Below are 22,797 nucleotides of genomic sequence, written 5' to 3' on the forward strand. Positions count from 1 at the left end.
CTTAATCGCTCAGACATAGAGAGAGCGAGCTGCCGTGGAGGTATCGATTTGCAGAGGAAAGCAGAAACAGCCGTCTCCAGCTCCTCCAGATAGCACGGAGCTCAGGGAGAACTCGCTGTTGCACAAGACAACAGGCCACTGACCTATTTTAAAAGCTACTTGCTGGGAGCATTTAAAACTATGGGGCAGAACACAGCTTTATAGCCTGCACTTTTGTGCTGCAAGTGTGCATTGCTTGTTTTTTTTTTTTTTCTACTTTTCATACAAAGGTATAAACAATAAATCTGGTCAGAGTGGTATTTCAAAACAATAATATAAAATAATATAATATATTATAATATAATATAATATAATATAATATAATATAATATAATATAATATAATATAATATAATATAATACAATGTTCTGTTTGTTAACATGAATAAACTAGTTAACATTAATAAAATAATGAAGCATTTATTAAGATTTGTTTTATGATGTAATACAATTTAATAAATATCATATAAACAGTTTAACATATTTAATAAGTTTACAACGTTGTTTGATAATATTTCGAACATAATTTTAAACATAACTATAAGCTAGACAGTTATGGTATACTTTATCTGGATTTCTCACATTTAAGCCTCAATGAAAATGCGCTAATGATTTGTGTTGACTTAATTAAGTGCCCTTCAGAGAAGCCACTGTGCAGATTATCTTTTTGGGGTGGGGTGGGGGGGGTTGTCTCATCTTATATGCTCTGTAATAGTCCTCCATCACATCACTCAGTGACTCTGAGCCTTTGCCCGTTAAAGATTGGGAGATATAATCTAATAGGAAAATAACAAAAGCTACACGGCAGGGCAATTAATTCACCAATAATTCACTCTACACATTCATAAAACGTGGGCAGAAAATCTTGGCCTTGCCTGAGGATAGTTGCTTGCTTTGTTTTTTAACTTGCATGATCTGTTCGCTTATGCATTGCTTATTTCCTAGAATCGACAATTGCATTACATTATCCAGTTAACAGTGGTAAATATGAGCAAAGAAGGCTATGAACATTGACCAGAGAACAGGGCTGTGATTCAAGGCAAAGCTTGTTGAGCTTCACAAAATGTTAAGTGGTGATATGAAAGCAATGAAAATGCCTGTTTCCGTCCTCAGGGCAATAATTAAGAACAAATTCCAGTCAGTTGGAAGTATTATTAATTAGTTTGAAAGAGGAAGTGTGCCAATCGGGTCCAAGTACACTGTTAATATCCCAATATTCTCTAAAGTTCTTTTTCGTTCTTTATTTAGGGCATAAAAAGAAACTCAAAAAGGTTTATTGATGTATGATGTTTTCAAATCTTCCAATACCCCCACATTACAGTAAGTTAATGTCACGCTGCGTGTGTGTACACCTAAACAGCCTTCTCCAGTCGGCCACACCAAAATCACCATGTCACTTCACATATCTTTATAATATTTTATATTTTTCATGTACAGACATTAAATAAAAAAAATTAAGAACTTTAAAAAATGTGACATGATTGAGTGTCTTTTCTCGTCTCGTATGACCCCTCAGAATATTTAAAATATCTCCACAAGCAATTGTACAGGTGCAGATATATCTGTACCATTCTACTATTTGAAATATATTCTCAAGAACATATTCTAAAGAATATGCATGTTGCTAATTTGATGGTGTTGTGTTGGATGTTGTTCCCCTGTCTGCACTTTGTGAATATGAGATATTTATCAACCGTATGTCAAAGAAGACAGACGTCCAGAACACACCCATTGATTGTATAATCATCAAGGACCAATAGCTGCTGAAAGATGCTTAGTTGGGCAGCACAATATATCGTTTGAGCATCGATATTGCAATGTGTGCATCCACAATTGTCACATCGCAAGACATGCAACTTTGAGTTAGGGTAATAGATGGGCAGAAACCACAGGTCAAAACACAGAGACACTGCAGAATTGAACCATAGAGTGAAAGCTTATCATCTGTATGTGCAGCCCTACTTAGGAGTCAAACAAAAGGGACTTCCCCGAAATTTGCTTTAGTAAGGTGTTTCAAACTGTCGAAATGAACTCAAAACGACCTTCATTTTGGCTGGATTTTGTTCAAAATTTCAGTTGGTTGTTTCATTACTTTTAAAGTATACCATGGTCTTCAGTGGATTAAAAATTCTAGAAATTCAAGAATTCAAGAAGATTCAATAAATTTTCGACAATCACAGCTGGAGAACTGTTAGTTATGGTCAGAAAGTCTTTAAAGCCCTAAAGTTGATGTCAAAGAACTACACTATAAAAAATGCTGGGTTCTAAACAATCCATTTGCATTGGGGCAACATAAAGGAATTAAGTTAAAATGTTAGTTTTTAATTAAAGCAGATTGAACATTTCACAATTAAATTGTGATTTGTTGTGTTGTTTCAGTTCATTTTAAATAAGTAGCTTGACCCAACAGTAAACATTGTTTGAATGTAGCATAGGCAAAAGCCGACTGCTGTCTGCAAGCAGCAGCTATGTCTAGTCTAGTCTGGACCAAACAACTGTGAGTGAACACATGAAACGGATGACAGCCGACTGAAATGAAATTGTGCATTCTGCACCTGCATGAGAAGATGTGGCTTTCCATAGCTGCAGGTGGCAGTATCTGTATTGTCATTCCACAAATAAAAACCGGAACTAGTGCTGCACACATATAAGCTATGATGAAAGTAACGTTTATGTATCACTTTTATAATACTTCTCGCTCATCACAGAGGGATTCGCTCATGCAAATATGTCTGATAATCTGATAGTCTGATATTGTTTAAAAATATTCAATAAATGGAATAAAATAATATTTTAATAATTTCATAAAATGTTTAAATGACAGCCGGCTTCTTTGTGTTCCCTCTTGACTCCCATCATTTCGTCACTTGAATCTTTGTTCTCACGCAATGATTCGTAACTTTCACGGATGGCCGATGCCAAATTTACATGCTGCATCTGGGTAACTCCCTCCAACATGAGCCCGGCAAAAGCCAAACTAACCTGACAGATGCTCATCGTTGAGGCAAAGCTAGTCAATCATCAGCTTGGTGTGTCCCAGTCTTAAAACTACAATATGACGTCACCTACATCACAACAAATACTAGAAAGGGTTCAAGAAAAAGCCTATAATTTAAAAAAAAAAACTCAAGCTCATCTTTTTTGTTGTTTTTTTTTTTAGCGACTATTTTAAGCAAAATATCTAAAGTTTAAATAATAAATCTTTTTTGTGCTCATATTTATCAATATATATCATTTATATTTATATATTTATCTGTTGTAAGTGAAGCTAAAAAAGCAGAGAGATACTCAAAAGATACAAAACAAAACTGAGGGAGCAGCTGTTTTGTGACTTCAACAGAGTCTTTCAAGCTATTTTTTTTCTTCCTCCTTTTCAGTTCTCTATTGGCCATTACACAGCTTTGCCAGCTTTTCTGCGGTAGGATACGGGACCTGGGCAGGGTCATGCTTTGGTAATGATGAAGCTTCAGAAGCCCTGCTAAGTGCTAGGCTTCTTAACCTGATTACTGAGCTCACGCACGCTGCCAGAGAGAAGAATATTCATTAGGGACCCACTGAGAGAGCTGATAAAACAGCAGACAGCTGCACCGCCGCGTCTGCACCCTCGCTACGTGCGTGAAATGCAGACATTAGCATGTGAAAGGGACAGCCTTCCTGGGCCCCTCAGCAATAACGCTAGGCTTTAGACTGACGCTTATTCGCCCATTGCTCGGTTACAACATCTTTTTGCCAGTCCTCCAGTCACAGTAAATGATCTACTTTTCAAGCTACGCCCTGAAATTGAAGAGGTCAGGGTAAGTGTGCAGTCTTTAAGAACCATAAATCTGGCCTAAGATTGTTTTTCGGGGCTGATGTAACAGGATTGTGCTGCTCTGATCATTGTGCTGTGAACAGATTCAATGATTATGTAAAGTGAGTGGTTTCAGTTGCTATATTTTTCTTAATATTTTTGTAGACTTTTAATTAGTGTTTATACGAGATTTTTTAAAACAAAAAAATAACAAAAAGTGCAAAATCAATGAATAAAAATATATTAAAAACCATTTTAAAATCCAAACAGTAGTTTTAGGGTGCTTTCACGCCGATTAATGTTTTTCTTTGAAATTGTTATAATGTTTATTTTTGTTCTTGATGTGGTTTACTTTCACGAGGCAAAGTTTCTAAACATACCAAAAAAGTTCAAACAGGTCACATGCAAGTAAACTTTCCTCACATTGGAGTTTCATGGTTTGTTTTTCGGAGTCCCATGAATTTCACATGTTTTAATTTATGATGATAAGCAACAAGACAATATAAGCGAAAAGGTGTATATTAATTTTGACACCCACGGACATCGTAACCAAATATAAATCAGAGACTTTCGCATACATAGCCTCATTTCAGTTGTCAAGTTTTGTAAAAACTTGATTTGGTGCGGATCAGAGTGCGATTGCAGGTTTCACATATGCCAGACGAACCACGCTAACTGGGCAAACGAGACAGGTTCCAAAAGAAACGTCTAGGTGTGAAAGCACACTTAGACTAACTTGGTAATTTAATAAATAATAACACTACTACGATCAAATGAAATTGACTAAATTAGTAAATTTACTAAAAATTAGCTAAATATCTAAATAATAATTACATTTAATAAACTTTTATATTTAATAATCAGCCTACATATATAAAATCCACAAATGAAATCAAATATAAATATAAGTAAAATACTTGTTCTTCTATGACATCCAGATATTTTTTGTAAATATTTTAAAGTTAAACGTCATATATTTTTAAATGATTAAATCAAGTGCAATTTAATCTAATAAAATTTTAAAAACTGTGTAAAAATAACATATTTTTAATTTGTATGAATATTTTTAATTATTATATACCATTTGATGTTATACAAATCAAAATAAATGACATAAAATAAAAATACACCTTTTAAATAAATCACAATATGAACAAAATGATTAACTTATAGCAGATAAATGTAATTATTTTATTTCTTGTAATGAAAAAAATAGAAATACACTACAATTATGTAACAAACTGATATTATGCCATAATTCCATTCCATTACACTTCTCCCTGAGGACAGTTTAGTTTTATCTTAACACATGTACTGTACAATAAAGCTTGTCACAACTTTTCTTAATTTTCCCAGCATTTACATAGTCTCAGTTACCGAAGAGGTATATAAGTAGATGTTGCCAGGCTTTTAGCAGCAGTCTGGGCCTCTACGGGCTGTTGATGCTGCATTAATCATGCTTTTCTCTCACGCCAGCTTTTGTGGCATGTCAACTGGCATACACTTAAAGCAGCACCATGCTTGAGTTCTCTGCCTAACGCATCTGTAAATGTCATAAAACATCAATTATATCTGCCTGCTGCAAGAGGCATCTTGACATTTCACGCTATTTTGAGTTTCAGGCAGAATGCGTGACACCGGCTCCATTTTCTGTTCATCTGGGCTGGCTTGGTCTGGCTATTTTTTCTGGACTTGTATCAATAAAAGATATAAAGAGAGACAGAGACCTTATCGAATCGATCCATAAAATGTGCTCTTAGCCGTGCAGATGTGGAGGAAGATCAGATCTGATGAGTATGAATCCAATTATCTGTCATGATTGGGGTTCTGTTTTGCTAGGACCATTTTTTTTTCTTTGTGAGTAATGTTGGTGCCTTAAAACATCTTCAGACTCAGTTAATGAAATCAATAGTATACAGGAAATGCTTTAAAATCAGTTTCTATAAAAGGATATAGAAATAAAAAGTTTTTTTTTTTTTTTTACTTTTTGTTTTAAAATGAACTTTTTTTTTCTTCAGAGAAGTCAAAGAAAAAAATGTAAATTAATTTTTAAAAATGATATTGAAATTCTGGAATCTCACAACTATGAGTTTTTGTTTCTCAGCATTGCTAATGTATTTTTCACAACTACTAATTCTGTTTTTAATCTAGTTTGTTTAAACTATTTATTTAAAATAAGCTGGAACAACACAATTCTTCAGGGCTTTTTTGGGACAACTTAATAATTTTATGTTCAATCCACCTAAATTTGCTTAAACTAGTAAGTTAACTTAATGTTGCCCTGACACAAATCAATTGTATGAACCCCGCATTTTTTTACAGTATAAAACATTTATTGGAATTTGTTTCTTTGTTGGTTTCTTTGTTTGTTGGTTCATTTATTTTATTATAAACAATTTTAAAATGATTTTATAATGATAATGACCATGGTTATAATTATAATGATTTTATTATTTAAGAATTTGCGTCTTTAATAATCTATGACAGTTTGCGTTCATTGAAACGTACGAATGAATAATAAATTTATTAAAAAACAGTCCCTTAAAAGTGAGGTTGTGTCTTCAATTTCGGGCTCAGGTGCGCTTTGCACTCACACTAAAATTATAGTGCGCCAAAGTCCAACCAAACCTCTTCCAACCAGCCCAGGGCTGGTCAACTGAACCACACCTGAGCCTGATTCAGAGCACTCACACTTGTCAAACGAACAAGGAAACACGCTCGGGCACGGTTTGGATAGCCCAGTGTGAGTGCACCCTTAGATCATATATAATGTATATATAAAAAGTCAATTAGCACATATTAGCAGTAGACCTGCAAAAAGCAAAACAAAACAGGAAAAATAACTAATGAACAAAATGCTTGAAAAGATGTCTAAAAAACAACTGCTTATAGTAACAGCAAATTTACACAAATATTTACACCAAATACACCAACAATTTTGCGCAAACCTGATTTCACAAAGTAGGACATATTCCTGGATTAACATCTATTTTGATCCTAGAACATCATTCCAATCTGCCAACGTTTACTGTTTATGTTAAGTTTAGGCTTACAGTTTATGCATGTCAACATGATTGTTATACAACTAGTATTGCCACTGAATATGGGAATAATCTACAGTTATGGTTGGGTTTAGGGGTGAAAATGTAATCCATAATTACCCTATTATGACTTACATTTTCAAACAAAAATGATATTCCAGGATCAACACAAGCTCTGTTTCCATCCACCTATTTTTAGAAATTAATAAAATTTGCATAAGAGAATAAACTTTTTATTCAATAAGAAAAGATGCGCATAAACTTCGATGGAAACACTTTTGCCGAACAAATTCCAGTATGTGCATTAAAAAGGTCATGTGATTTTGTTAGAAGAGATCATGTGATGATAAAAATGTGTTTGAATGGACAGGATAGACAAACCAGCAGGCTGACTGCATTGTAAAACATCTGAAATGTTGTTTTGGTCAATCTTAAACACCTTAACTATTTCAGTATTAGTGTGATCATATTATTAATTACCTCCAGAACTGTCAAGAGCATCTGCTTCATGTCTTCAAATGCCACCGCGCGTTCACTGCGTGTCAGTATTGTCTTCTGAGGCGCAAGTAATTTATTAAATGAAGAAAAGATTCAAGCAGCTTCTCCTACCGCCGTAGATTCAGTTTTTACTGTTGATATTTGGTTAATCAGCAAGTGACGATTTTGTTAGATTTGACTCATTGGATGGAAACGCTGCTTTATTTGCGTGTCTTTGATGCGATATTCCAGTTTGTACATAAATTAAATTAGCATTTTTAGATGGAAACATAGCTATTGATATTAATCCAGGATCGCATCATACTTGGCAAAATCATGACATGCAATAAATTTGTTTGTGAGAAGATATCTGCAGTATTTAATCAATAATACCATCTGTTGTAATGAGAGGACAGCAAAGTAACATCAGGTTCGGTAGAGACATGTAAAAGGTAAAACCAATAACACCACATTTTCACCTACACAGTGAAATTGCCTTTTACAGGTAAATGTTCTTGTTGAGGGAGTTGTTGTTCAAACCTCTGTCCACCATTCGTTTTAATTAATAAAACTGCACAAACACCTCACTTGACGACTGATTTTATTTAAAGATCCAGGTTCTTGTAAAGCTCTTTTATTTTATGTGTGTTCAAATAAATGCAGTTTTCCCTACAGTCCTGACTCAAATCTAAGCTCACAGTTACCCCAGTGATTCTTGTACAGTGTATTGAGCCTTTTTGTCATTGATAAGTTGCTCTTGTGTTGCCAGTACAAGATTAATTACTTCATGCCAATAGCTTGCGAGCCAACAAAAACAGACTGTAGAAAGTCTGTCAGGTCACGAAAGGGCCATTATGTGCAGTTTCTCTTGTGATGTTTCCCTTTTCTTTACAGCAAACGGCAGCAGGACGTTTAAAGTGACATCTGAATAACCATTTAAAGAATCTAGGAATAAACTACACATATAATTTCACCCTTTAAGCAGGGTTTTGCTCTTGTTTTATAATACCTCTATATCTTAAGAAAGTTGTGCTGGTTAATATTTTGATCAAATTTTTTATAATATTCTATTAGTCAATGTAGTTATTAACGTGTGCTAGGAATGAACGCTACTTTTACATCATTTATTTATCGTAGTTCCACATTTACTAATGAATTATTAATTAATTGTTAACATATTTATACACTGTAAATGACTATATTTTCATTATCTAATATTACACTGTAAAAAAGCGTTCATTCATCTAATTAAAAAAGATTTTGGCTAATGGTTCACATCTAAATTTTATCACTTGACCCACAGAAAAATAAATTTCCTTAAACAATATTTTCTATCTTTATGAGAACAACTTTTTATAACCTGGTACAAAAGTCAATTAATTTAATCAAGTTTGATTTGAAATGAAATGGCATCCAAATGGCATCTATATGAAGCCAAAAAAAGGAAGAAAAGAAAAGCAGAGGATGAAAAGCAAGCTCAAAGTAAAGGTATGTTTTGTTATGCCTAATACATTATGTTGAAGTGTAGTATTAGGACTTGTTTTAAAGGGCCAGGGCCGGTGCTTCCATAGAGGCGACCTAGGCGGCCACCTAAGGTGGCAGAATAGAGAGAGCGGCGTCCCCGAAACTATCCTCGCCACCCGCGCCTACAATTATATCCGTGTCTAGGGTGGCAGAATATAGAGAGCGGCGTCCCCGAAACTACCCTCGCCACCCGCGCCTCAGTTATAGCCGCGTCTAGGCGGTAGAATACCCCCCCCCCCCCCCACCACCACCACCACCCTCACGGTTTCACTTTAGGTTTAAGGGCGGCGTGACCGTCCTTTGCCTAGAGCGGCAGTTTAGCTTGCTCCGGCCCTGTAAAGGGCACATAGTTTACCCCTTTTTTATGATTTAATATTAATATTATGGTTCTTCTGATTGTGCCAGTTTAGGTTCAGTTCAAAACACAGTTCATTTGTTTTTATTATATGTGTTCAAAAGTGTCATGTTGGGGGCGTGTACACAGCTCACTGTTTTAGGGGCGTGTTGCTTCACATAAAAAATTAGTTTCGGATTCCCGCCCAACGTTACAAGAGGGTGGAGATAAGAGCTCCCACGCTCTGTGTTTGCAACAGACAGGCAGACAGAGAGAAGCTAAGCTACATGAGAGGATCAGCAATCAGCCATACATGTATGACTCGGACAAAGATCAAGCAGAGAGTACAAAATCATTTGTGTCTTTGTAAAGTTTTACAACTGTGTGTTAGTTTAAAGTGCCGAGCTTGTACACAGAGACTAATAACCACGCACACTGAATTACTTTGACTGAGGCACCGAATGACAAGACACACCAGACACTCTCTTTGGCGCGGCAGAGACATGAAGTGTCCTGAATCGTCGCGCCACGCAGCACCATGCATTTTAGAATTCTAAACATAGGTTTCTATCAGGGTGCACACAACGGCGCTTCAAGTCGGCAGCTGTCCGTAGCGCCCAGCCGCTGACTTGAAGCGCCGTTGTCTGCACCCCGATAGAAACCTATGTTTGAATTCTGAAATGCATGGTGCTACGCCATTCAGAGTGGCGCTTCTGGTGTGCAACCTGCAGGCAAGTTTGTTATTTTATTTCCAATGGAGAGACACGCAAATGAGGCCCAGTTAAGATCACAGGGAGCTTCTGTGATCGCGAGAAATGCAGACGGCTGAAGTTTAAGGTAGACGCAATGAAAAGTACACATGTTTGCAAACCTACCAAAAGGTACAAACAATAATTCCAATTAGAGCGATAATGTGGAGAAAATTGATCTTGTTGAGCCCAATGAGCCTTACATCTAAAAATAGAGCAAGGGTGTTCCTTTAGTGATATCGATTTGACTCACACGCTGAAAATGGCAGACGTGAAACAACAAACTAAGGATATGGTGACGCGCCTTTCAGTCAATATTGGTCTCCTACGTCAAGTTGCGGTTGCTCTGAAAACCGCTCCAATTGGTCCACCGTTTTTGGTCCACCAAGCAGGACTGGGTGTGTTTATATAACCCAAATATGACGCTCTATACACTATACTTAAACACGTCTTTCCAAACAGCTTAAAAAGTAGATTTTTCACCATAGGTGCCCTTTAATAAATGCAATTTAGGCCACATTAAGCATGTATGGGTAAAAAAAATCTATTAATTATCTATCCCACTAGTTCACCCTGCTGAAAAAAACACAGGTTTCCCCCTCATTTTGTCAAAATCGAATTTTGTCCAACATCTAATGCAAAGTTTTGTTTATGTAATTATGTATGTATGTATCTCTGTGTAAAAAACAAGCTAAAATTTCTTCTGCATTTCTAGTTAGTTGTGTATATATTTGTACGTTCCTATTCATTTACAAAAAATAAAAATAAAATTTGGTTCATGTTTTGTTTGTATAAGTCATACTTTTATACTTTATTTTTTGGCTTTGAGTTAATCTGAGTAAATAATTTTACATGTGTACACCTAAATCTATATTTTTTGAGCTATTTTTACACCAGTGGGCCCAATATTTTTATTTCGCCTAGGGCTGGCACTGCCTGCACCTTTGTTAATAACCTGAAAATTTTACATTGGTCAAAACAAAAATTTCTTAGTTGAGCTCTCAATCAAAAACATTTATATTAACTTTGTTTTGAACTTAAAATATAGTAATCAAAAAATAAAACAAATAATATTAAATTGAAACGAAAGATAAACTTTTATTTGAACAAAGTACTGCTTAAAAGTGTTTTATCAGTCTAGCAAAGATGTACTGCTCAATGTTTGATCATATAGTATATTAACTAACATTAACATTGTAAAGCCTTTCCAATATTTTAACATAGAAACTGAGAAATATTTTTTTGAAGGGTTTATTGAAACAAAGTTGAAAAGAGCAGTATTCATTTGAAATCTTTTGCAACATTATATGAATATCTGTGCTTTCCACGTTTTGTTTTTGTATATAGGATGGCAGATATGACTTAGCAGTGCATATAATTGAATTATGATAAACAAATTAACCCAGATAATCAGATTTGAAGCTGTTTTCTTAGGTCTGTGAAGCTGTTTGTGCAGTTCATGATCATTTTCACATTATTGATATAATTGGGAATCCAGCAATACTTGAATCGCCAACTGTTATTTCACACAGAAAGTTCACAAAAAGGTGTAAATCAGTAATGAAGGTGCCCTTGTCATCGCAACGAGAAATTTAGCTTAAGCTACAGTATTCCGCAAAGGTCAAATTAAATTAGATGAAAAGCAGAGCAAAAAAATTAAACCACAATCACAAACATTTCTATCGAAAGAAAGTGTGATTTCTTAGAAGATCAACAGAAAAACAGAAAGTAGTTAGATCTCACATTTTTGTGAAAAAAAAACACTGATTAAATTTGGATTTAAATGAAGACACATCTATTTGACCTTAACACCTTGAGAAAACAAGTCCTACATGAACAGAGCTTTGTAGAAAGAAACATTCTACAAATATTTGCAGATTTCTAAAGAAAAGTTCAACCAAAAGAAAAAAATGTATTTGTTGTCAATTTACTAACTTTATCGAGATATGTGATGTAATAACACTTTAACTGGGAATCGTAGTCATTCACAAAATGTAAATCAATGACTAACAACACTTTAAGAGTCTAAAATACAAATACAGGCAAAACAAATTTAATACCCACACTGAAAAAATTACATTTGTTCGAACTAATTATTTAAAATGAGCTGAAACAACATTTCTTGATATTTTGTCTTAAAACAACTTAATTGTTTTATGTTTAATCAAAATAAATTTATTAAATGTGCCTTTTGTAGGAACAACATGAATGAATTATCTGGAACCTTGCATTTACAATCCATAGCTTCTGATGATAGGCTGATGATTACGCTACTTTGTGGATGTCTTAAGTGGAGTGCGTACAACACTGTTTCCTTATCCACAAAAGTAAAGGAGTAAAGTAAAAAGTAAAGGTAAAGTTAGAGAAAGTAAAGAGGCCAAATGGAGGAAGCTCATTCTTTATCCTCAGCTGCAGATGGTCTGTTTAACTGTTTTCTCACTAATGAAGCGTTCAGTTATTCCATTGACTTTTTCCACTTACAAAGTCCGCCAAGTAATAGCAAATGCACCATGGCAAGACACAACTGACTTTTAAAGGGAATGGAAGATGAGACTCTGATTGGTTTAATGCATGTTATGTTTAAAACACACTCATAACTCATTAAAAGAATAAGCACAACCCTGTTAGACCATGCGTCAGGGCACAGACCTCAATTTTCCATCCTTAAAATAGCAAAAGTCTTAATGCTTTCATGCCATGCCCTTTAGACTTTGCACCTAGCTTGTTTCAAAAGAGCCTGTGGTCTTCGTTATTTCCTACCGAAATCCTGCAGAAATTATGTTCATGGATGAGATAAAGTATTCAAACCTTATTGGCTGGAGGGGCATCTGCTGCGTGGAAAGTTGCTAGATAGGTTGGCGGTTCATTCCGCTGTGGCGACCCCAGATTAATAAAGGGACTAAGCCGATAAGAAAATGAATGAATGAAAGAGTTTTTCTATAGATGCTTTACAGATTGTCATTATACATTGATGTATGTGTTTGTATATATATGTATTTTCCGTTTTTTTTCCCTCTCTCTCTCTCTTTTCCCATATATGCAAGTGGGTGTTTGTGTATCTATCCCGAATTTATGATGATAGTAGACTTTGCTTGTTAAATTATTTAAGTGCCATTTGAGATGTTTAAATGAGTCATGTGACCGTAGTACTCAAAAGAGACTCTAGACGCACCTGATCACTGTTACCCTGATGAAGGCAGACTTCTGCCGAAACACGTAGGTTTTTAGAGATTTAGCCATGTGAATAAAGGCTTTTTATTTTTTTCACTTTATTCGAGTGCCTTGGACTGACTCTTGTGGCTGTTTTAATGAATCCCTTACCCAAAGAGCACCGACTATACATTTGAGCTTACCCCAGAGCGCTTTTTGTTTGTTTTTTCTGGAGTATATTCAAACCTTATTATCTAAGTAAGCTGTCAAAGCGAAAGAAAACCACTGAAGCAACTGCTGATGAGGGACAAAACGAAATGGCATGCAAACAGCAGAGCTTTTATTATGCCACAGTCCACCTTCCTGTTTTTCATTTTGGGATCACACAGGGAAAAATCAGTGCTGTTTATCATGCTAAACACATTTTAGGGTTCTGTTATAATGCTGCTCTGTGTAGTCTAATGAAACACAACTTTTTTTTTGAAGCACCTATGGTGTTTCCCTGTTTTCCATTAAGCTAAACGGGAAGTCAAAAGTGTGTTACATTATTAGTGTGACGACACAGAACACAGTCCGCGACACAATAAAATACCTTTTTCTCTGAGTTTGAATATTCTTTGAAACAATCAGGATAATGTAAGTACATTTCAACAAGTGAACAAAGTAAATAACATCGTTCTAAAAGTGTGAATATTTTAATGAAAAATTTTTTTTTAACATATTGTGCCTTTAAGAGATCCTTTTAAGGGTTTAGAGTTTGTTTAGAAGTAAAGCCCAGTTCATTACTGTTTCTGTCCTTCCTCTTCTATTTAGCAGTGCAGGAAACTGACCCTTGACCGAATACCCTAACCGAATGACAGAAGAAAGTCTGCAGGGGACGTGGGACAGTGCCATAGGAAGAGTGATGGAGATGAGGAGAGAAAGCTAGGAAATGAGAAAGGGAAGAAGGAATGTGAGCAGCAAAAGAAAAGAGCTGTGGGTGCTGGTGGTAAGGTGTAAGTGGGCCAGTGTGAGCTTTGACTGACAGCTCTGTGATGGATTGCGGTCTGAATCACTGCTTATGCCCTCTTCACACTCACTCAAGCTCACACCGGCCTGACAGCCGTCCATCGCTCTCTTTGTAAACATACAGTCAGCCTGATTTTCAGAGGTCAGGACAGAGCTTTCAGAGAACCGCAATCATTTAGACCCCTTTTTTCCCCTCACTCTTTCATTTCACTCCACCCGGCTTCTCTCTGTGTCTTTGTTTGCCATTCATAAACTCTTTAATCATTTACAACATGATAAAACTGAAACACCAGCAGCACTTTAGTTGGTTTGAATAAAAGAATCAATAAAAAGCGAAAAACATTACATAGAATAAAGAAAAAGTACTTTAAAAACAATTCAATATGCATGTATAACTAAAAAAAGGTATACATTATATTACAATCAGAGTTTATACTAAAATGTAAATACTGTCTAATTTTGAATACATTTTTGGTATAATAAAGTATATAAAAAAATAGAATTTAAGAAGCATATTAAAAAATGTCTAATTACGAATACATTTTAACATTTTTTTTTTTACCATATTTTTATTTTTCGTTTTCAGTTTGTACACATTGAAATACAACATTTTACAAACATTTTACAACAATAATAACCTTGTTGCATTTACAAATTATACAAAATATAAGGATATATATATTCATAATAAAAACTAAAAGCAAACAACAAACGAGCAAACAACAATAATAATAACAACAACAAAACAAAAAAATAAATAATAATAAAAAAATAAAAAAATAAATAAAACTGCTCCTCTTTTTTTTCAATTATGGTAATCTATTCAAACATGACAATTATAATCATACTAAGTACTAGGCAAAGCAAATATGTATTAAGTAATGTATCAATGCAGAACAATAAAGCTGGAACTGCATTATCCATCAAATATTATTCATCAACTTCTTCCTCTGTTAATTCCACTTTTTTGATATAACTAATGAAAGGGCTCCATATGTTTTCAAATACACGTTGTTTAGCCTTTAGTATATAAGTTATTTTTTCTAATGGCAGACTTGACAACATTTGTTTTATCCATTGAGTAGCGTTTGGTCTTTGCATCTTTGTCCATAGCAAAGCTACACATCTTTTGGCATAAAGCAAGCTGAGGTCTATAAATATTTGTTCGCTTCTACTATAGTTTGAGTTCTCTGGGTATAAACCTAGCAAAAAAGCTTTGGGTCAAGGAGGATTTGTTTTGAAATAATTTTTTCACTTATAATTCTTACCTCTTCCCAAAATAATTTAATTTTTGTGCACTGCCAAATACAGTGGAACAAGGTTCCTCTAGCTTCCAAACATTTTGTACATATATCTGGAATGTTTTTATTATATTTATTTAATTGTACTGGTGTTACATATGTCCGCATGATCCATTTATATTGTATAAGTTTAAGACGTGAATTTATAGACATAGTATGAGCTTTAGAGCAGGCTTCTTCCCAATCTTCCTCCGAAAATTCAGACTGCAAATCTTCCTTCCATGCATTCAACTTACAGTCATTTTAACATTTTAATGCAATTATTTTTTTAAATTACACTCATTTTACAATTAAATTACACTTTGGACCCACTTTTGCCTTCAGAACTGCCTTGATCCATTTTGGCAAAGATTCAACTAGGTACTGGTAATATTCCCCAGAGATTTTGGTCCATATTGACATGATAGCATCACGCAGTTGCTGCAGATTTGTCAGTTGCAAATCCATGATGCGAATCTCCCATTCAACCACATCCCAAAAGTGCTCTATTGGATTGAGCTCTGGTGACTGTGAAGGCCATTTGAGTACAGTGAACTCATAGTCATGTTAAAAAAAAACAGTCTGAGATGATTCGCGCTTTATGACATGGCGCGTTATCCTGCTGGAAGTAGCCCAGAAGACGGGTACACTGTGGTCATAAAGGGATGGACATGATCAGCAACAGTATTTAGCTGTGACATTGACAAGATGCTCAACTGGTACTAATGGGCCCAAAATGTCCCCCACACCATCATACCACCACCACCACCACCAACAACAACCGTTGATACAAGGCAGGATGGATCCATGCTTTCATGTTGTTGATGCCAAATTTTGACCCTACCATCCAAATGTCACAGCAGAAATCAAGACTTATCAGAACAGGCAATGTTTTTCCAATCATCTATTGTCTAATTTTAGTGAGCCTGTGTAAATTGTAGCCTCAGTTTCCTGTTCTTAGCTGACAGGAGTGGCACTCGGTTGGGTCTTCTGCTGCTGTAGCCCATCTGGCTCAAGGTTCGACATGTTGTGCATTCTGAGATGCTTTCCGGTTACCTTTGTTGCAACAAGTGGTTATTGAGATACTGTTGCATTTCTATCAGCTGGAACCAGTCTGGCCATTCTCCTCTGACCTCTGGCATCAACAAGGCATTTTCGCCCACAAAACTGCCGCTTACTGGATATTTTCTTTTTCTGACCATTCTCTGTAAATCGTAGAGATGCTTGTGCATGAAAATCCCAGTAGATCAGCAGTTTCTGAAATACTCAGACCTGCCCGTTTGGCACCACCAACCATGCCATGTTCAAAGTCACTTAAATCAACTTTCTTTCCCATTCTGATGCTCGGTTTAAACTGCAGCAGATTGTTTTGACCATGTCTACATCCCTAAATGCAATGAGTTGCTGCCATGTGATTGGCTGATAAGAAATTTGCATTAGCAAGCAGTTGGACAGGTTCACCTAATAAAGTGGCCAGTGAGTGTGTATTATAAATTTAATTATAAACAAGAAAAGAATATATAATCGCACACAATTTTATGATTATTTATTTATTCATTCATTCTTTTTTTCAGCCTAGTCCCTTTATTAATCTAAGGCTTCGGAGATTATGAACCGGAGTACCCAAAAGAAACCCATGTGAACATGGGGAGAACATGCAAACTCCACACATAAATGCCAACTGATCCAGCCGAGGCTCGAACCAGCAACCTTCTTGCTGTGAGGCGACAGCACTACCTCCTGCGTCACGGTGTCGCCCAATAATTTATAGAATTATATTTTGATTAAATAATGCTGATTTTTTTTTATCTCTGAACATTCTCCAGCTACATAATAGAAATTCATTTTTAAGAAATTGATTTTGATGATATCAGTACACAAATACTATTGTATCACTTTAATTACAATATAAAAATTAATTCAGACTAAAATATGAATAGAAAATGAATAAATAAGCAAATATACAGTATAATAAAAAACTTGACCCATAATCTGATCCTCCCAAACCAGATTCTGTACAAATAAACTGGATTATCTCACTATCAAACACCTTTGTTGTTGTATACAGTGTAAGAATCTACTGTATAATGTATTCTTTCTCCATCTTATCTGCATTTTCAATTCCTTTTCAAACATAATTAAAGCCACCCCTCGCTCTAATTATTTAGGACGGGCATGTCTTTACAATTTTATCACTTCTTTCACCACTGATTCTTCCCTATTAGCATATTTTCATTAACCTTGGAGAATGAATAATTTACAAGTCTTCTGAAAGATGAGTTATGCTGCTTTTGGGACTCAATTTCGCAAAGTCGAGCTTTCTTGTATTGTCTGGTACAGTAAGACAGGCCTCGGAGATGACAGGAATAATTAGCAACTGAACCCACGCACGCAGAGGAGGTGGCTGGAGGTGATGGAGGATCTGCGACCTGAAACCTGAGCTGATGGAGCCACCCCTTGTGCCCCTCGGCTCTCCGAGGAGGTGGAAGGTGGGTGAACGGAGTCAGGAAGGGGGGGCTCCTCATTAGTACAGTACGGCTGGTACAGTGGGGATGTCGAGGTGCTCGCGTTACCTCATTGGACCCCAGGGCACTCAGAACTGGAAACAAAGACTAGACGCTGGGAGGGGCTGTACTAAATCATACAGGCTAAGCAGTAGTGTATCTTAAGGGAAAATATGTTGGGCTTTTCTTATTATGACCAAACATTCTTAGTTTTTGCCTCATTCTGGAAAACATTACATGAATATATTTCAATTATTGAGTTGACAATACTTGCCGATTGTTAGAGGCAGGGTTTCTACTCTAAGCCAAATGTAAACTCCCTGATTTTACACAGACTAAAATCTGTATTTCTATGAGCTACAATGCAGTTGTTATGTTGATTTTGTGATTCTGCAATCACTTAATTTAACGAAAATCAGTCAAATGGCACACAATTTAAAGGAGTTTTCAATTTTAATAATTGCCACAGATTTCCTGCAGTTTTGGCCTGCCAGGACATTTTTTAAACACAATTTGCATTGTTTTCTCTTAAAGGGTAGCTATTTGAAACCTTTTTAAGATTTAAGACGAGTCTTTTGTTTCTCCAGAATGTGTATGTAAAGTTTCAGCTCAAAACACCCATCATATTTATTATACCTTTAAGAATATTCGAATTTTCTGCTCTGAACACAATGTAACTGTTTTTGTTGCCTGTGCCTTTAAAGGGTAATGAAACACCAAAGCACATTTATTGAGCTTTTGACAGCCATATATGTGTCCCACGCTGCTAAAAACACTTTTAGGACACATATATTTTACAAAAAAGTGAAAATTGGATTTTGCGTTATTTTGAGCAAATTCGTTCTTCCGTGCTGGCATGCATGAAATGTTCCTGAATGAAAGAGCCAAACTGCAGTTAAAGTCCACAAATGTATAATTTGGCAAGTAATTTGATTACTGATGTCCATGTAATCACAGTCACTGTCTTTCTCCCCTGCGTCTGTGTGTTTGTTTTGCCTCTGAAAATCAGCACGTGCCCAAACGGAAACTCCCATTAATTTTGTACATTTTTATGCACCTTCCTTCTTTCCCTTCCCTGACACTCCCACCTAAACAGAGCTGGACACACCAACTTTCCTGACTTTTTCCAAACTAGAGGTGTGAAAACACCCCGCTGAAACAGAGAGATTTTGTGGCCCTTTAATGCTAATTCTCCCCGCCCACCATTCCCACGTGCCTCAATCTCCGGCTGTGTCAGGTAAACAGCACAGTGACAGACATGAAGCAAATCTCACATAACGTTTGTGAGCAATACGACAGTAATAATGTTACCCAATGATTATTTGATGTATTTGTTGTGGAGTTAATTCAAGCCTTTCAGCAACAATGAGTCACACATCACGACAATGTCGTTACAAAGTTCACACACACACACACAGCAGATGCACAAACACCACGCATTTAACTTTGCACTGTTTTTGCACACAAGTGTGACAGTATACACATTAAATATCCACTGCTGTGTGGATATCCGTTATGCTAATGTACAAAATAAACCTAATTAAATGTCCACAAACCAGTATTGAAGCTTCTTTAGTTATAATTGTACTGACACGCAGCTGTACAGAAACCACAGTCCTACATCACTTTGCGGTGGGCAGTCCTATTTTAACCTCAGAAAATAAAAAAAGAGGGTTATTTTCTTTATATCACCCTAATATGACTGGGAACACACTATACCTTCACACAGTTCTGTCTAAATTTGTTCCAAAAGATGATTTTCTTTATAAGTGCCCTTTATATAACATTACTCACATTGTAGGACAAAAAGGTTACCTTAACTTAAAAATTTAAGACAACTTGATGCAGAGCTTTTTAAGTTGATTCAACTTAAATAAAGTCTTGGGTTAAAAGTTTGACCAACTTAAAATTGTAAGGTAACTTTACACACTTTTTTTAAGTAGATTTTTTTTGCGCTCATCCTGTATAAGATAATTGTCATGGACACGGCACATTAATGTGCCTTTTTTTTACGTGGAATGTAACATTATATCATTGCACATTCAGCCAAAGACTACTTGAACAAGGCCACGTTCATTGTATTAACCACTAAAATGTAAAATTGTAACAGGTTTTTTCTAATGCTATTGTTGAAGTTTGTTTATTGTTAACATATTTATTTGGATAACTTAAAATCATTCATTTATCAAATATGATTTAGCTTGCTGCAGCTTTTGGTTAAGAGGTTTTGAAGGAGAGCAATGGGTCTTGAGGTTAAAAAAGAGAAAGAAATAAAGAACTAAGATGTGTAAATTTGTGTATTTTTTCCCTAAAAACACAAAAGATAAGTTGCTGCAAATTCTGAAAAAGATGCGGCAAAACTCAGTCATTTTAGCCCCAGTAATCAAAATCATTTCCCTGAAAAATCCAGGGTTGAGCATTGAGCAGACAAAAACTGTCACAGACAGTATTTTAACTGATTGCTGGTTGACAAGTTGGAAAGGAATAAACTGGCAGTAAAAAATAGCCTACTTATAACAATAGGCAAAATCTATTAAAAAACATGTTTAAAAAAACAAAGTATTGAAGAAAATACATTTCGATAAATGAGAATTAAAATTTAAAATGACAAACAAAAATCCCTGATATTCTATGACTTGGACACATAAATATAAAATTACCTGTCTTTCAATGTCTGGAAAGACCTTTTAAAATTCTAAGATATTTAATGATAAAATGAAATTCCATAACCAGTGCAAACCCTGCAGAGCACTTGCAGATTTTGTGTCTGTGTGGACATATTGCACAGACAATTGCATAGTGGATGATGGGCACACAAAATTCTGAAATACCTCTGCTATTTTAGTTTTAAATCCTATTTTAAATTTTAATATTTGTCTGCATTTAGCCTAAAGCCATCTAATTTTGGGTTATCTTGCATCAATAATAAGACTTTACAAATTTCATGATTTCGACTGCAAGATGTCAAGAGTTTAAATCTCCCAATCAGAGCCTTTATTTTTTTTTATCTAACCTTCTCAACCTGGCAATCACACATACATGCTGGAGTTCTGCAATATGTGATTCTTTTCTCAGAAGAAAATTTAATACATTCAATCTGTTTTCTTTCAAACTGCCATTCGCAGTGTTTGCTGTGGGTACGGTAAATCTGATAGGCAAACATTAATAATGACCTTTAAATAAATCCTAACAAGAATGTACCTTTTTAATGTGTTTTTTGTGTAATTATATGCAGCCTCAAATTCATTTCGGCTGTTGTTGTTTTGATAGCAAATTATTATCATAAATTTGAGTTGTCATTTGGAAAATCTAAGAGATTTAACATTTACTTTTTAATAGAAAACTCCTCGTTGTACCCATTTTCATAATCTCCAAGTCATAAAGAAAATAAATCTTGTCAGCTCATATTCTCTTGATTTATGCACATGTGAAGGTGCTTATGAAATATAAATATCATAAAATGACAATAATATTGATATATAATAGTGATTATAATTTCTGAGCAAAATAATTGTGATGATCAGATTAAACATTAAGCATCATGCAGCTCTAAGCTCAGCAGTCACCCATGCTGCTGGAAGTGCTGTTTAGATGAATATGTTAATATGTGCTGCGCTCTTTCCTCCTAATAGCCCAATAAACACCCATCAAAAATGACAGGTAAATGTTGAAAAATGCACTCAGCAGCACTCAAAATGCAAGGGTGAGATGCTGGTTTCATTACAATGTTCTTTTTCAGACTTCGGTACCAACTGGTTACGAATCTGAAGCTAAATATTCTCCCTTAAAAGATTAGCTCACCCAAAACTGAAAATTCTTTTATTAATTACTCATCCTCAATGTGTTCCAACCTTTTAAGAGCTTTCATCTTCACAACACAAACTCTCTGACCCTATCTACATCTAGGATCCCAGAGATTTTCAAAGTCCAGAAAATGAACCAAAAACACTGACCAAACAAAATTGTAATAATACAAAACTTCAAGAACACTTTTGTGCACCAAAAAACTATTGTTTTTAATGATTACAGCTGAACCACTGAAGTAGCATGGACTATTTTCACAGTGTTTTTCTACCCTTTTCAATGTTTCCTTTCCCTTTTCTTCATGAATAAAGCTAGACAGAATCTGCGTATATATTTTTTTGCTATTTCTGCAGAGAATTTTGTAAAAAGAATCTGCGATTTTATGCGGAATGATTTTAGGACTATCATAACTAAAAACTTAATATTTAAAATCAAAAAAATATTTTTAATTTAGTTATGCCTTCTAATTGCCTTCTTTATGTCTCCATGCCTTTTTTCAGTTTATCCACGACAATTTACATTTGTATAATGTTATTATCGCTGTTAGTATTATTTATTGTATTTATATTTGTTAAAATAAAAACAAGTTTAGATTTGTCCAATTGTCAAGTTTTTGGAGACATATGCATCACCATTTGGGGCATAATTATTGTTCTTCTATTTGTTTGCTGGAAATTAGAACTGAATTTAATAATAGTTTTGAAACCAATCTTTGTGCTTAACAAACTAAATTAAATATGTAGGCTAATGGATGTCTTTAGTGAAGTGCATACAATAATGCACAATGGAATGCGTTTCCTTAATCAACAAAAGTAAAGGAGTAAAGAGTAAAAGTAAAAAGGCTGAATGGAGGAGGCTTGTTCTTTATCCTGACGCTGCAGATGGTCTGTTAAACTGCTTTTCCTCCTAAAAGTCCGCCAAGTAAATAGCAAATGTGCCATTGTGTGACGCAACTGACTCTTAGGAGATGAGCCTCTGATTGGTTTAATGCACGTTATACTCAAAACACACCCATAACTCATTAAGAGAATAAGCACAAGATCGTTAAAAATTGAGCCCTAAGAGTTTGCGCGGTGGATACATTTTTATGTCTGACCA

General features: G+C 35.2%; 1 long non-coding RNA gene across 11 annotated transcripts in view; it reads right to left on the reverse strand.

The window, feature by feature from the left end:
* The window catches only part of LOC137488661 (uncharacterized), a 332,037-nt gene that overhangs the window by 236,902 nt on the left and 72,338 nt on the right, over nt 1-22,797 (reverse strand). The gene's annotated exons all lie outside the window — the stretch shown is intronic.

This window comes from Danio rerio, chromosome 20 (assembly GCF_052040795.2).
Source record: "Danio rerio strain M-AB ecotype USA chromosome 20, GRCz13ab, whole genome shotgun sequence".
In the NCBI taxonomy this organism is placed as follows: domain Eukaryota; kingdom Metazoa; phylum Chordata; class Actinopteri; order Cypriniformes; family Danionidae; genus Danio; species Danio rerio.